Source organism: Podarcis melisellensis (genome assembly GCF_964234715.1).
Source record: "Podarcis melisellensis genome assembly, chromosome: Z".
NCBI classification, from domain to species: Eukaryota; Metazoa; Chordata; class Lepidosauria; order Squamata; family Lacertidae; genus Podarcis; species Podarcis melisellensis.
In genome coordinates this window covers 42959365-42973969 of record NC_138547.1, presented here as the reverse complement: position 1 = coordinate 42973969, position 14605 = coordinate 42959365, and the positions used below count along the sequence as shown (strand labels likewise).

Here is a 14605-nt window from a genome sequence, read left to right as displayed (position 1 = left end):
AATTGACCTGGCACAAGCTTACCAACAGCTGCCAGTAAGCCCACAATCAGCGGAAGCACAGACTATTGTCACACATAAAGGGGCGTTCAGAGTTAACAGATTACAATTTGGAGTTTGTGTGGCCCCAGGGATTTTTCAAGGGCTCATGGAACGCCTGTTAAGAGGTCTGCCGGGGGTCTTGCCATTTTTTGATGACGTTTTGATTGCTGGAAAAGACCCACAGGAACTGGTTGCGCGTGTCCGTGCAGTGTTGCTCAAGTTCAAGGAGGTGGGATTGCAACTAAAAAAGGAAAAATGCAGTTTTGGGGTGCCAACTGTGGATTTCTTGGGGTTTAAAATTGATGCATCAGGCATCCACCCCACAGATGCTAAGGTTAAGGCCATCATCGAGGCACCACGACCACAGAACAAGACGGAGTTGCAGTCATTCCTGGGACTTATTAACTTTTATCATTCGTTCTTACCCCAGAAAGCTTCGGTAGCTGAACCATTACATAGACTGTTGCAGAAAAAGAATGTGTGGCGATGGGGGCAGGAGCAGCAGAAGGCTTTTGACTCCTTGCGAGGAATGCTGAGTAGCAAGAGCGTCCTTGCTCATTATGATGAGTCGAAGCCGCTGGTCCTGGCATGTGATGCCTCTCAATACGGTCTGGGGGCGGTGCTGAGTCATAGGGAACCGGATGGGTCGGAAAAGCCCATCTCTTTCTATTCTCGTACGTTGTCGGCCACGGAGCGCAACTATGCTCAAATTGACAAAGAGGCGCTTGCAATTGTGGCAGGAATCAAAAAGTTCCATGATTATGTGTACGGTCGCCATTTCTCCATTGAAACAGACCACAAACCACTGTTAGGGTTGTTCAACCCAAACAAACACCACAAATTCTCTCCCCCAGAATGTTGCGTTGGTCTATATTCCTGAACGGGTTCCAGTACACCTTGACCCATGTGCCGGGGAAGCGGTTGTGCCACGCTGATGCGCTGAGTCTATTGCCCCTTCCTGGCGGGAGCAATGAGGATCCTGCTCCAGCGGAGCACATAATGATGCTGGAAACACTTCCGGGGGCTCCTGTAGCGGCTACTGATATAGCTGAGAAAACGAGGAAAGATGCTGTTCTCTCCCGTGTGCTCACTTGGGTGAGGAGGGGGTGGCCAGGTGGTCCGCATGAAGACTAATTCAGGCCTTATGCGACAAGGCAGCACGAGTTGTCCATGCATAAAGGTTGTCTCCTGTGGGGAGATAGGGTGATCATCCCAGCACCACTGAGAAACAGGGTTCTTGAGACGCTTCACATGGGACACCCGGGAATGGTCAGGATGAAGTCGCTAGCCCGATGTTATGTGTGGTGGCCTGGAATGGACCAGAACATAGAACAATGGGTACGAACATGCAAGGCATGCCAAGAGGTGCGGCCAGAAGTGGCCAGAGCACCAGTTCACTGGTGGGAGCAGTCCAGATCTCCCTGGAGCCGGCTGCACTTAGATTTTGCTGGGCCATTCCAGGGGAAGGTCTTTTTGGTTATCGTCGATGCATATTCCAAATGGTTAGAAGTGGCGATGGTCCCTAGCATGGCATCAGCTGCCGTAATCAAGGTGTTGAGGCAGCTGTTTGCAACCCACGGGTTACCTGAGACCATTGTATCAGATAATGGGGCAGCTTTTGTATCCCAAGAATTCAGGGCATTCTTGGCTGATAACTTCATAAGAGGGGTCACATCCGCGCCCTTTCACCCATCCTCCAATGGGCAGGCGGAGCACATGGTAAGAACAGCCAAAGAATCCTTTGCGCGCTTAATGGAGGGTAACTGGTCAGCTCGCATCGCGCGAATGTTATTTTTGCAGCATGCGACTCCGTGTACTGCAACGGGAAAGTCACCAGCTGAGCTGCTCTTGGGTAGAAGACTGGTAACGGTGCTGGATTATGTCCACCCGGATAAAATGCCAAACCGTAATTCAAGAGCAACCCCCCAGGCTGAGACTGACACAACAAGGTATCTCGCCCCTGAAGATCTGGTCTGGGTGAGGAACTATTCACGAGGTTCACGGTGGGTGGCTGGTGTGGTCACCCGGACTAGTGGACCTGTGTCCTATTATGTGACCTTGGAAAATGGGCAAGTTTGGAAGAGACATATAGATCAGCTGAGGCGCCGGGCGCTCAGCAGAGAGGAGTCTGATAATTCATCCCTGGCTAACGACACAGAGCTGCAAGACCAGGGTGAAAATGGCCCAGAGGTGCAGTCACCAGGGGCTTCAGCAAATGAACCAGGGTCTGCTAGTCCTCAGGATGACGAGGTACAGGTAGGGGACCCTGAGATGTCTGGGACTCCATCTGTTCCTGACGAAACCCCTATAGCAGCCCCCCTACCACAGGTGACACCCAATCCAGAATCGGCAACACCTGTTGTCAGGAGATCAAGTAGAAGTTGTAGGACCCCACAGTACCTGAGAGATTACGTCTGCTGTGCTCACTAGGGGGGGAGGGGTGTTGTGTATTGAGTCAAAGGATTTTATATCTGTATTATTATTGTCTGTGTTTGCATGAGGGTAAAGTAACTGCCTTTTGGTTCCAGAGGGTACAGCTACTATTGGTTCATTTAAGCTGCTGTATTTGGATCCTCTGTCTTATTGGTTTCCTCCAAAAGGCAGGACTGTGATTGCCTGAGATTGTTCCCTTCAAAATGTATCCTTTCTAGCTTGTTCCCTGTCCCTATAAATGTAGCTCTCCCCTCCTCAGGTTTTAGTCTTGTTTGCTTTAATAAAGAAGTGTTACTAGAGAACTGTCTCCAGCATATTACGTCAAGAGAGCTGAAATCACAAACCCCACGTCACAACAGAATGAGTGAATGAAGGAGTGTGCCTTTGGTGGGGGTGAGGTCAAACTGTTGGAAGGTTGCAGCACCTGCTGTGGTTGTAGAGACTGCTATAGGAGAGACATGTTTTGTTGCAGCTGGGGCAGATGAAGACATCTGCTTCTGTGGATGCAAATGCACTGCGGCATTTATTTTCTCTGTGCTCCTCCCAGTGGTCATCCCTCCTCTAGTCACTGCTATGGATGCACAACCTGACTGTCTGACTCCAGGCATTGCAGTCATCTGCAAGGGATTCCCACATGGTGAGGCTGATGTTGCCAGCCTTCATGGCACTTTTACAGACATTTTTGTAATGCAGGGTCAGTTTTCCAATGGGCCTGGTGCCTGAAGCCAGCTCCCCGTAAAGCATGTCTTTGGAACCCTGCCATCCTCCCTTCTGAAGAAATGTCCAAGCCATCATAGATGTCACTGAGAAAGGGCTATGGAGAATGTGGGCTTCAGAGAGCACTTCTTTGTCTGAAACCCTGTCCTGCCATGTGACACTCAAAATCTTGCTGACAGGTCACATGTGGAAATCATTGAGGCAGCAGTCCTGGAAGATATACGTTGCCTATGTCTCCTTACCATAAAACAGAGTGCAAGAAGAAGCCATGGAGGTATATCATGATGAAGGAACTGAAGCCAGATGTCAGCACTTCTATTGAGTTCTGCCCTGTCCCAGGGCTTTACCACATGTCTGAGAGCTGATGGCATCCTTCAGCCAGGTACAGTCTGAATACTCTCAATTGCTCAATTGCTCATTATATTCACTCTTTTTTCTATCCTCTCTTTTATTTTATACTTAGGGTTTTATTTTATTGGTAAAGTGTTATTCATCCACTCACACCCTGGTCTCATCCACTCATGCACCCAAAGCCTCTCAAAAGAGGAAAAGTCACTCATTCCAATAATAAATACGTAGCACAATTTGTAAAGACAATTAAACAGGGAATTTTTACAGAAGATGAATGACGGAAAGTAATGGTTGTTTCAGTGGGCCAAATCTGACTCCTACAAAAACAACAATAATATGAGATCCATCCCTATCGTGTCAATGGATGGACTGCTGTAATTTGTCTTTAGTCATTCCCAGAGATAATGGATCAAACATACTTTTAGAGAAAGCTACCTCCAGAATTCATTGTACCTTGCAGAAGGAAGGTGACTTTCAATAGTTTTGAACTTTTTCTACCTTACATTAAGAGTTGATGAAATATTTGTGCCAATACACCACATGCAACTCTAATGTTAGCTCTGGGATTCAATAACAAGTCTAAATCCATCATGGTTTTGAATTTCCTATATTTTTTGTAAGTATGCATTAGGAACTATCCTGCAGAATGATCCATAATGGAACAGCAACCTCTGAGCAATCACTCAACCTGATTCACTGAAGGACTAGTGGAAGAGTGAAATGTTTTGACAGAGATCAAGTGTGCCCTTATTAGTCTCCTCTAAAAAACACACACACAAAAAAACAAAAAGCATCCATTTTATCAGTCCACAAACCAAGCTTTTCAGGTAGCGAAACAGCAATGAAAAATAGTTGCATATCAGGGATGGAAGAGATTCGTGGACACACACAGAAACCCCCAGTTTATATTGATGTGGTATCACACGCAGCGGCAATGGCCAAGAATCCATAATCTAATGGATGCCTTGAAATGATTAGCTTTGCTTTTTCAAGGAACAGATCAAAGGCATTTGGAGAGCCCTGTTTAGGTAGCATGTGGGCATTGTAAAACCGCAATCTGATTTTTCATTGATCTGCCAATAGTGTATAATGTATTGGATATGAGAGAAAGAATTCTAGGTTCAAATCCACAATCAGAAGTTAAGCTAACTGTGTAAACTTGAACCAGTCATCAAATCTCAGTCTCTTACCTACCCTTTAAGGTGATTATGATTAAAATGAGACGGCCCCGTGCTTATCCCTTATACAGTGGTATCTCGGGTTATATACGCTTCAAGTTACAGATGCTTCAGGTTACAGACTCCGCTAACCCAGAAATAGTACCTCGGGTTAAGAACTTTGCTTCAGGATGAGAACAGAAATCGTGCGGTACAGCAACAGCAGGAGGCCCCATTAGCTAAAGTGGTCCTTCAGGTTAAGAACAGTTTCAGGTTAAGAACAGACCTCCAGAATGAATTAAGTTCTTAACCCGAGGTACCACTGTAGTTCCTTGGAGGAACACTAAACCATAAATAATTTTGATATTATCAAATCTTTCTCCCTTCTTTGTCTTTGTTTTTCTTTTGAGTAGAGAAGAAGAATTTGGATTTGATATCCCACCTTTCACTCCCTTTCAGGAGTCTCAAAGCAGCTAACATTCTCCTTTCCCTTCCTCCCCCACAACAAACACTCTGTGAGGTGAGTGGGGCTGAGAGACTTCAAAGAAGTGTGACTGGCCTAAGGTCACCCAGCAGCTGCATGTGGAGGAGCGGAGACGCGAACCCGGTTCCCCAGATTACAAGACTACCGCTCTTAACCACTACACCACACTGGCTCCGTAAGTGAAATAGAGCTTCAGTTTCCAGGATGCTTTGCAGGAAACCATAACCATCAAAAGTGCTATACATTTATAATGCCTTTTGCTTTCCTAGATGGAAGGTGTGTGAGTGTGAAGGAGTGTGAAGGAACTTCCCCACTTTTGCATCTGGCTATGCCCCACCAAGGGCATATGGCCCACAGAAAGTTGCTCAGGGTGGAATGTGGCCCTTGAGATGTAAAGTGCAAGGGAAAGACATGGCAAAGTTCATTGGTATATCATCTCTTTTGCATGCAGGAGGTCCCAGGTTCCATCCCCGACACCTTTTAGGCAGAGATCCCCTGCCTAAAAAACATGGTTAGCATAGACATTACTGAGCTATGTGGGCCAATGGCCTGACTCAGTATAAGGCAGTTTCCTATGTTCCTAAATTGTCCCCAACTTATCTGTCTTTGGAATGACAGAGCAAATTCTTATGACCTTATCAGATCTATATGGCCTTTTAAGGGAACTTCTGAGCACTGATAAAGGATTTGTTTCTGCATTCCATGTGTGGGTTTGTTCAAAGCACAATCAATGTATCTAACAGCACGAGTTTTCTGCTTTTGCTTTATAAATCATGCCCTTTATAGCTTCATCTAACTTGCTGTTCTCCAGGCCGCGAGGAGGTAGGTTCACAGTGTGATGCCAAAAAGATTTCCAGGGGTGGGGGGAATCTATGCAGAATAGATAATGTGATTTTAAAAGTTGAGAAAATCATATTACAGAATAAAATTATGCCAGTGAACAATAGGCACCATTGGACTTTTGATATGCATTTATATCCCATTTGAATTTCCAAGCGGAAATTGCCACAAAAACAATTGCATATAATCAGCCTGGCATACAAATTGGATCACAGCCCCCAGCATTGATTTGTAAGGCTTCCCAAAAAGCATGTGGATTATAATGATATTGCAATTAGAGATTTGAAACACAACCATACATCAGAGAAAATGTGAGATATTTTATCAGCATTTTACCTGCTAGCTAAAGACAGATTAATGAGTTGTTTATAGCAATCAGATACAAAGTATGTTTTCACCCTGAAAGCCGAAGCACAGTGAATCAAACACGTACAAAGTCCTGATCTCGGAGCATTCATTATTACACATTCTTTGCAAAACACCATTCATGTTGCAGCACTTTAAAGAGCAAGAGAAAGAAGTAAGCTTCTCTTCTGTGGGGTTTGCAGTTTAGGGATCTGACTAGCCATGTAAGGTGATGCATATCACGGCAATATATATATATATATAATAATTTCACGTGGAGTCTGGACTCCAAACGCATTTGGAATACTGTGTGCAATTCTGGTTGTCTCATCTCAAAAAGGATATTGTAGGGATGGGAAGGGTTCAGAAAATGGCAACCAACATGAACAAGGGGATGGAAAAGTTCCCTCTGATGAAAATTTGCAGCATTTGGGACTTCTTAGTTTAGAGCTGTGGTGGCCAAACTTGGCCTACCAGCTGTTTTGGAACTACAATTCCCATCATCTCTGGCCACTGGTCGTGTTAGCAAGGGATGATGGAAGTTGTAGTCCAAAAACAGCTGGAAGGCCAAGTTTGGCTACCACTAGTTTAGAGAAAAGGGAAGTAAGAGTTGACATGACAGACGTTTGTAAAATTATGTAAGGCATGGAGAAAGGGGATAGCACATTCTCTCATAACACTAGAATTTGTGGGCATTCAATGAAGCTGGATGTTAGAAGATTCAGGGTGTATCAAAGAAAGGGAGTATTCTTCACACAGTACTATGGAAATCACTTCCACTGTCGGCAGCGATGGCCACAAACTTGCATTTCTTTCAAATACGATTAGACAAATTCAGTGCATAGTAGGATAAAGAGATCCACTTAAAAGGCATGTTGGAAAAGGGAGGCCTTCAATAGATGCTACAATTTAAAAAACAACAACAGAGGGTTGGAATACATATGAAATGCATGATTCCTACATGATATGGAGCAGAACTACTGATAAGCTGGTGTCTGTAGAAGGTCATTTCCTTCAGAGTGAAGTGATTGATATGGTATATGAGGGTGAAACAATCCTATTCTATTTTTTTGTGTCATCTGCAAAAATGATAAGTATCCCTCCCATGCCCTCATCCAGGTCATTTCTAAAAAACATTGACGAGAGGAGGGTCTAGAGCAGAACCCTGTGACATTCTATTCAAGACACAGCTTTACTCCGGAGTTTTTTCTCTGAACTTCAGAACAGCCATCTTTGCTTCCATGATCTTAATAATATCTCTGCAGAGGATTGTACACTGAACCAAATGAGCTAATAAACACAACAAGAGGCAATGAACAGGAACTTTATTAGCAAGGCCTTCTAGTCTCCATGCAATCAGAGAAAATAGTCTTGACTTTCATAAACAAGGTCGTAATTGACATTCTGCAAAGAAAATCCAGGTGATACTAATGGCTTGTATGACAGTTGAAAGAATTTAGAAGTGCATGCACAGCAATCCAAAAAGTAACAGAGGCTGACTAAGTGTAACATTGCAGAGACATAACCATCCCATACCCCAATGACTGGATTTATAAGTCCACCAATTACATCTATGTTGAGGCTTATTACTTTGGTAGAGGTATGATATCCAGAAAGTATTTTTGCAGTAAATGGATGCATCAAATTTTTACCAAACTCACTGGGAGATAATGTTTTGGTGTATTCTCATATAAATGTGACAGCCAATGCATAAATGACAGTCAGATCAGATGACTTCCCAGTCAAAAGTGTTAGGGAAGTGTTGTGTTGGGTAGAATTGACCTGTCTTGGTATATATAGCCCTGCTCCTCCTCCCTCCTTTTGCATTGTGGGCTTGCCAGTCACCTATTGATGGTGCTGAGTATGTATTTTGAAGGGAGCCCCCAATTGCTCCCCATTTTACCTACTACACACTGTTGGGAGTAATTTTAAGAGTGGTGTAATTTCTTAATCTGGCCTTTGGTCTAGGCAGGAAAAAAGGCTTTAGATCTGGGGACATTTAATCATGAGGCATCGTGAGATAAGGGCACTCTGGCATTTCCCTACACTATATCTGCTTAGTGAGTGACAGGGTTGCTTTATGGGCTGGGCATGCACAGTGGGGTGAATGCCAAGCTAGTGGGGCCATGATGTCTTTGTCTGGTTCACAAACCCAGGGCTCAGGTAGCAAGGAGAGAGAAAATCTTCCAGTCCTTCCTGCAAGACACAGGTTGTGATTTCCATTGCCCCAGGAGTTGGGAGGGAGATGTCAGGAGACCAGGCTACCATCTTGTTAACACAGCACTCAAGTCGCAATTAGCTGGACGATTTATTGCAACACAAACATTTAGCCTTGGATGTCTAACTGAACGTCTGTGGCTTATGAATCCGTTGACCCTTCTGAAGAATGCTTCCTGGTTCTGCAGAAGGGTTGAGCTTGGACTGCCATCACACCAACCCCAAGGAAGACTCAAGATACCACTTCAAGTTGGGGAATCTGCGGAGAAAACCAATTACACTAACTTAATTCAACCAAGCTCAACCCTTCATGTATGGATGCATGTTGCAGTTACACGGTGGTTAGAGGGAAATCACTCTTTGCCTGTTCAGAGATTGCTTTTCTATATTAGTATCTTTTATGTTTCACGATTCCACCCTGGAGCTAAGTGCTGGAGATCACTGACATAATTCAAGCCCTGAAGATGGCTGTTGGTGAGGTGGAAGAATCATGTGCAAGACATACAAAACCCAAGCATGTGGTTAGGGATTATCAGTTCATGTCTCGGAAGCTGCTCTTCCATGGAAAACCTCATCTATTATTGATGTCACTTACCAGCAAAGCAAAATAAAACAGGTACAGTCAAATTCACCAATAGTATTCTCTACAGGTTGCATTATGGAGACAAAGAAGGATAGTCAATGCTAGTCTACTCACAATAAACCCATTGATGCTAATGGGCATGACTAACTTGGGTTCATTCATTTCTGTGGGTTTGCTCTGGGTACAATTAATTGAATGCAACCCAGAGGCTTGACTGGTCTTCTTCAAGGGTGATTATGTGTCCTGCTTTACATAGGACAGTCCCCCCCCCCCATCTGAAGATCTCTCAGAAAATTTCTTCTGTCTTACAATATTTGTTCAGTCCAAATCCAGTTTAAAGATGAAGAACGTACTAAGCAGACACAGAGGCGACCTGGTCAGTCTTCATCAATAGGATGGGATTTATTGTATTTCAATTTATTTATTTATTTCTAAATACATATGTATAGATTAGCACATGCAAATCTTAATTCCATTTTGTCCTCATTTATCCTTATGCATTCCCCCCCCTTTTTTGACCATGCATAGGAGGCCACACAATAGACTTCAAAAGGCCATTCCCCCCCCCCCCACAACATGAGATGCTGAGTCCTAGGCATCTGACCATGGGGTGAGATGACATTAAATTATGCACCCCAAAGACCAGACTGAGGTTGATTTCAAAAGGCAGTTCAAACTGGAAAAACTTTTAAATTAGAAAAATATCCAAAAATAGGATGGAAAGTATATCCAGTCTCTTTTATTATTGTCCTCATTCTCTGACTTCTCTTATGCTTATCACAAGCCACAATAAAACTTGAAAGCCACATTACCACCTTATTTCCTTGCAAGAGCAAAGATAGTCCATAAATTACCCTGGCGTTCCAACAGATTGCATTACTGATTGTGTACTGAAAAAGTCCTGGAGCTACCCTTCCTTGAGTATGTGTACACACACACACACACACTGCACCTCTGCTGGAACTGCACTGGCCTTCAGGGTTCATGCACTTAAACATTAGAACTTAAAATGAAGACTATTACACAAACTCATTAAAATTTAGCTCACTATAAGTAATGGATTTACCCTAAGAGAGTTTACTCATCCTTTCTATTATCTTATGTGGAGGTTTCTTAACCTCTTAACTTCACAGTCCATCCTATGACACTCTGTCCATCAACATGCCCTTTTGAGAGTTCTTTCAAAACCTTTGAAGCACGAGCTAGCATATTGGGAGTTAAAATTTCCAACACTTAATTCAGCGTTAATGAAAAGTTCAACATTATTGTCATTAGAACAAACTTCATTACCAATTTGCAATTGATCAGTTTAAGTATCTATTACTTCTAGTAATTAAACCTCCAATCTCTGTAGATGTGGTGATAAATTGTTATGTAATGCTTAGCTACAATGGCCATCCAATTATTTCTCAATTATAAGGTTTGCAGGATTTGAGTTAAAGCACCACCTCCCCTTAATCACCCCAACCCTACAGATGGGTTTGAGTTCTTTGACTCAGCAGACATTCTTGCAATTCATTCAGTGAAGACAGTGCAAGATCAGACCTTTAAAGAAATAATGAATAGATTTATGATAACACTCCATTGAGCCTGGGCCAATCCTGTTCACAGTAGAGACTCTGGATGGACAATACACTGCTAACAGTACACCAATAACCATCTCCTCTTTTCACGCTAGACCCTGTGAAGCAATAGTCCCAATTGCCATATTTTGACCATTGGCAAATCCCTAGAACAGTGTTACCTGGATTTTAGACAGCTATAAGATACTTCTTGCTGAATCCAAATTGGAAGTGAACTTCACTCCTATAGCTGAAAAGATTGACCTTTACACCCTCAGATAAGCTTACTACTGTTCTATATTTCTGCAAGAGGTATGCTTCCAGATAGGTTTCCCTCTCTGAGGACAAGTAATTATTGCCTATGGCAATGCTTGAACTAGTAGATTCTGGAATCTGAATTTGCCTTGTTTCCAAGGTGAAACTGATGCACTAGGAATTCTCTGTTGTTGTTGTTGTTTCAGAACAGGCCCTTCTCTGTGTTTCATCTATATAAGAGAACAAAGTTCACTATACAAGTGCATAAGAGAAGGGCCTTATCTGTAGTGGTGCCCTGATCTTGAATGTCCTCTCATAAGACACACAACCATTACTAACACTGTATTCATTTGGGGGCTAGTTAAAAGTATTTTTAAAAAACAAAACAAAAACAAACCCCAAGCATTTTAAAATATTGAGCTTGACAAATACTTGCACCCCTCTTAATTTTTTTTTTATTTTTTTTTTAAAGAAATTGTGTAATTTTGTTTTAATGTTGTTTTAATATTGTACTGTGGATTTTAAGTTCTTGCACACACCACCTTTGGTCCCCACTTTGCACTCAGTGACAGTGGCCACACCTTGGGAATTGCTTCGACTGGCTGGCTAAACCACAAGAAAATAGGCTCTGGCAGATTGAGTAGAGGAGACCAGTGGTGGGTCCAATGGTCAAAAAAGTGGTTTTTGCATGTGCTGTAGAGAGGGGAAAATGGGGCTCATCAACATATGAAGGTAGCTCATCTAGGAGAAGGAAAACTCTGGTCCCACTGCCTTGTGGGATATCTTTGGGAGAAGAAAAGGCTTTGTATGCCTCCTTCTGGTAATCCTTGCAGTCAAGTTGGCACGAAACATATTTCTCTGTCTTTGTTTGGACAACATCAGTGAGTCCAAGAGGGGCTCTTGTTGTCTGGGCAGCCCAGGATCTCCATACACACTGCCCTGGGAGGTCACTTCAGTGCTGCTAACACAGAAAAACAATGCAAGAGGTAGCAGTTATGATTTACAAGTCTCTGCAGCCCCTCTACAAGTGATTCTCCAGTGGCTTGACTACACCCCCGGAAGCACCCTCCATTGGCTCTTGAGACAGATGGATGCCAATAAGGATATAGAAAGTCACATGTGCTCCAATTCTAGAGCTGATTTTAGAGCTTGAGGTGAATACATGCAAATCAGGTGCAGGGCCAGGAGACAGAATCCCACTTCATCTACCATGCATCCATATCCCCAGATTTGTCTCATCAACAGAGCTCCTGACATCCAGCCTACCAAATGGTTTGTCCACCTTTAATTCCCACCCTCCACTCACCTCTCACCACAGATATGCCCTCAGTGGTAAACTAGCACCATAATCACCCATAGTTAAATTAGGAACTACCGCTTGTGTTCTGTTCTCTTTAATGAATGAAAAACTGTGATATTCTCTATATGACACTGCTTTTAAAATCATTTCTTCTTTCAGGAGGTGCAGAATGAAGAAAGCTAGTGCCAGACTACTATCACTCAACCAAAGTGGCATTTTTAGTATAAAATACTTCCAGGAGCAATTTCACCTGGGGGGGGGGGATCCATCTCTTGAAAAACATTAAATATTTTAGCAGTGCTCAGTTGAGAAGATCCTTGCATTTTGTGTTGATGTGAACCTTGAGAAAATGCCCCTTTAGGAAAAGACTGATCACACATTAGAACTTTATTTAAATGACAGTTATTTTTAAATGTCACAGTAGCAGAGCACTCAGATAAAAGGTCTTTCAACAAATTTAAGGGCAGTTTAAAGGTAAAGAAAATATGGGAATAGCCATCTGAATTCTTGCTGGAGATGGGCCTACATTAATTTGTGCAAGCCTGCAGGCAACCAACCAAGCACTTGAAATATTGTGTCACCCCTTAGATGCCCATTTGTTCACTATACTATGCTGGAGATGGGCTTCTGAAGATAGCATCTCTTCAGGAGGTCGTTTCATTCCACACAGTGTAGGAATCAGTCCTCTAGTGTTCTGGCAGCTGCTGTTGTGTTTGGAACCTACTGAAGAACTTTCTCTACCAATAAGTCTTTCTAATACCTTTCCCAGTCTCGATCTGTATTAGATTTGTTTTTAGGATGTTTTACGGTTGTTTGAAACATTTGTATTGCTTGCTGATCCTTTGGGACTAAGGGTTTATATAAATCTAATAAAGAAATAATTAAGTTAAAGCTAAAGCCCCAAACAGCTGAGGCTGAGGTTATAATCCTTCTGTCTGTACAATGGACAGAGGTCCATCTCATGCAGGGGGAAGTAGTTAGGAGAGCTGAAAATAATGCCAATATATTTCACATCTGGCAACCAATGCACCCCTTTGGTTTCAGATAGGGAGCCGGCGTACAGCTTCTGGGTCATGTGGCCAGCATGACTAAGCCGCATCTCGCGAACCAGAGCAGCGCACGGAAACGTCGTTTACCTTCCCGCCGGAGCGGTACCTATTTATCTAATTGCACTTTTGACGTGCTTTCAAACTGCTAGGTTGGCAGGAGCAGTACATGGTTAGACAAGTCTAAAAAGGTGAGGATGCAAATTTTCATGGCCCTCTAGCGGCCATGGTAGCTCATTTACCAGAAGGTGGCGCTGTGGGTTAAAGCCTCAGTGCCTAGGACTTGCTGATCGAAAGGTCGGCGGTTCGAATCCCTGCGGCGGGGTGCGCTCCCGCTGCTCGGTCCCAGCGCCTGCCAACCTAGCAGTTCGAAAGCACCTCCGGGTGCAAGTAGATAAATAGGGACCGCTTACCAGCGGGAAGGTAAACGGCGTTTCCGTGTGCGGCTCTGGCTCGCCAGATGCAGCTTTGTCACGCTGGCCACGTGACCCGGAAGTGTCTCCGGACAGCGCTGGCCCCTGGCCTCTTAAGTGAGATGGGCGCACAACCCCAGAGTCTGTCAAGACTGGCCCTTACGGGCAGGGGTACCTTTACCTTTACCTTAATGTATTTAGTGTTAACTCTGGAACTATATACTTGATTCTGACCAAACTAAGCCTCCTGATGCTCCAGAACCATTTAAAGCAGGGGAAGCCCTCCAGATGTTACTGGACTACAACTTCCAGTATCCCTAACCATTGACCATGCTTATGGGAGTTGAAATCAAGCAAAATCTGGATAGCATCACATTGGTAATCCCCAGTTTAGAAAATTCTGATGCTTTACCCCATGTGAATATATTTTGGAAGATAGAAGAGGGATCATGGGAAATTTGTAGCATTTATTTACTCACACTTAATTGAATAATCAATTCATTCTCTTGTCAAGTAAAGAACCATTGCCTACTAAAGAAGAGAACACCTGTATTTTTCTGACCTTTACATAGGTGACTTGAAAGGCAGAGACAAAATAATTGCATAGTTCTCAGAAAGTTATAATAGAGATATTAGCCACGTCCTATGCTATTCATATGAACCCTTCCTCTAATTGTTCTCTATGCTTATGTACTCTTGGAATGTGGCCAGCCCAAATCTGAGTTTAATGCATACACATTAGTAGCATCAGTACATTACAAATAGTGCGGAAACAAAGATGCAGGTTGTGGGACACGCTTCTGAAACTTATGCAAACCAATTTGCATGTCTTAATTATGGAGGAACAAACTTGAATGCACAGG

General features: G+C 43.4%; 1 long non-coding RNA gene across 2 annotated transcripts in view; it reads right to left on the bottom strand.

The window, feature by feature from the left end:
- Nucleotides 1–14605, bottom strand: part of LOC309362194 — a 70486-nt gene that overhangs the window by 44396 nt on the left and 11485 nt on the right. Inside the window, exon 3 of one of the 2 annotated variants that reach the window (XR_014164863.1) lies at nucleotides 7813–8842. The exons of the other annotated variant lie outside the window; for it this stretch is intronic. This is a non-coding gene — a long non-coding RNA (uncharacterized lncRNA). Of the gene's footprint in view, nucleotides 1–7812; nucleotides 8843–14605 lie in introns of those variants that run through there. 2 annotated transcript variants of the gene reach the window in all.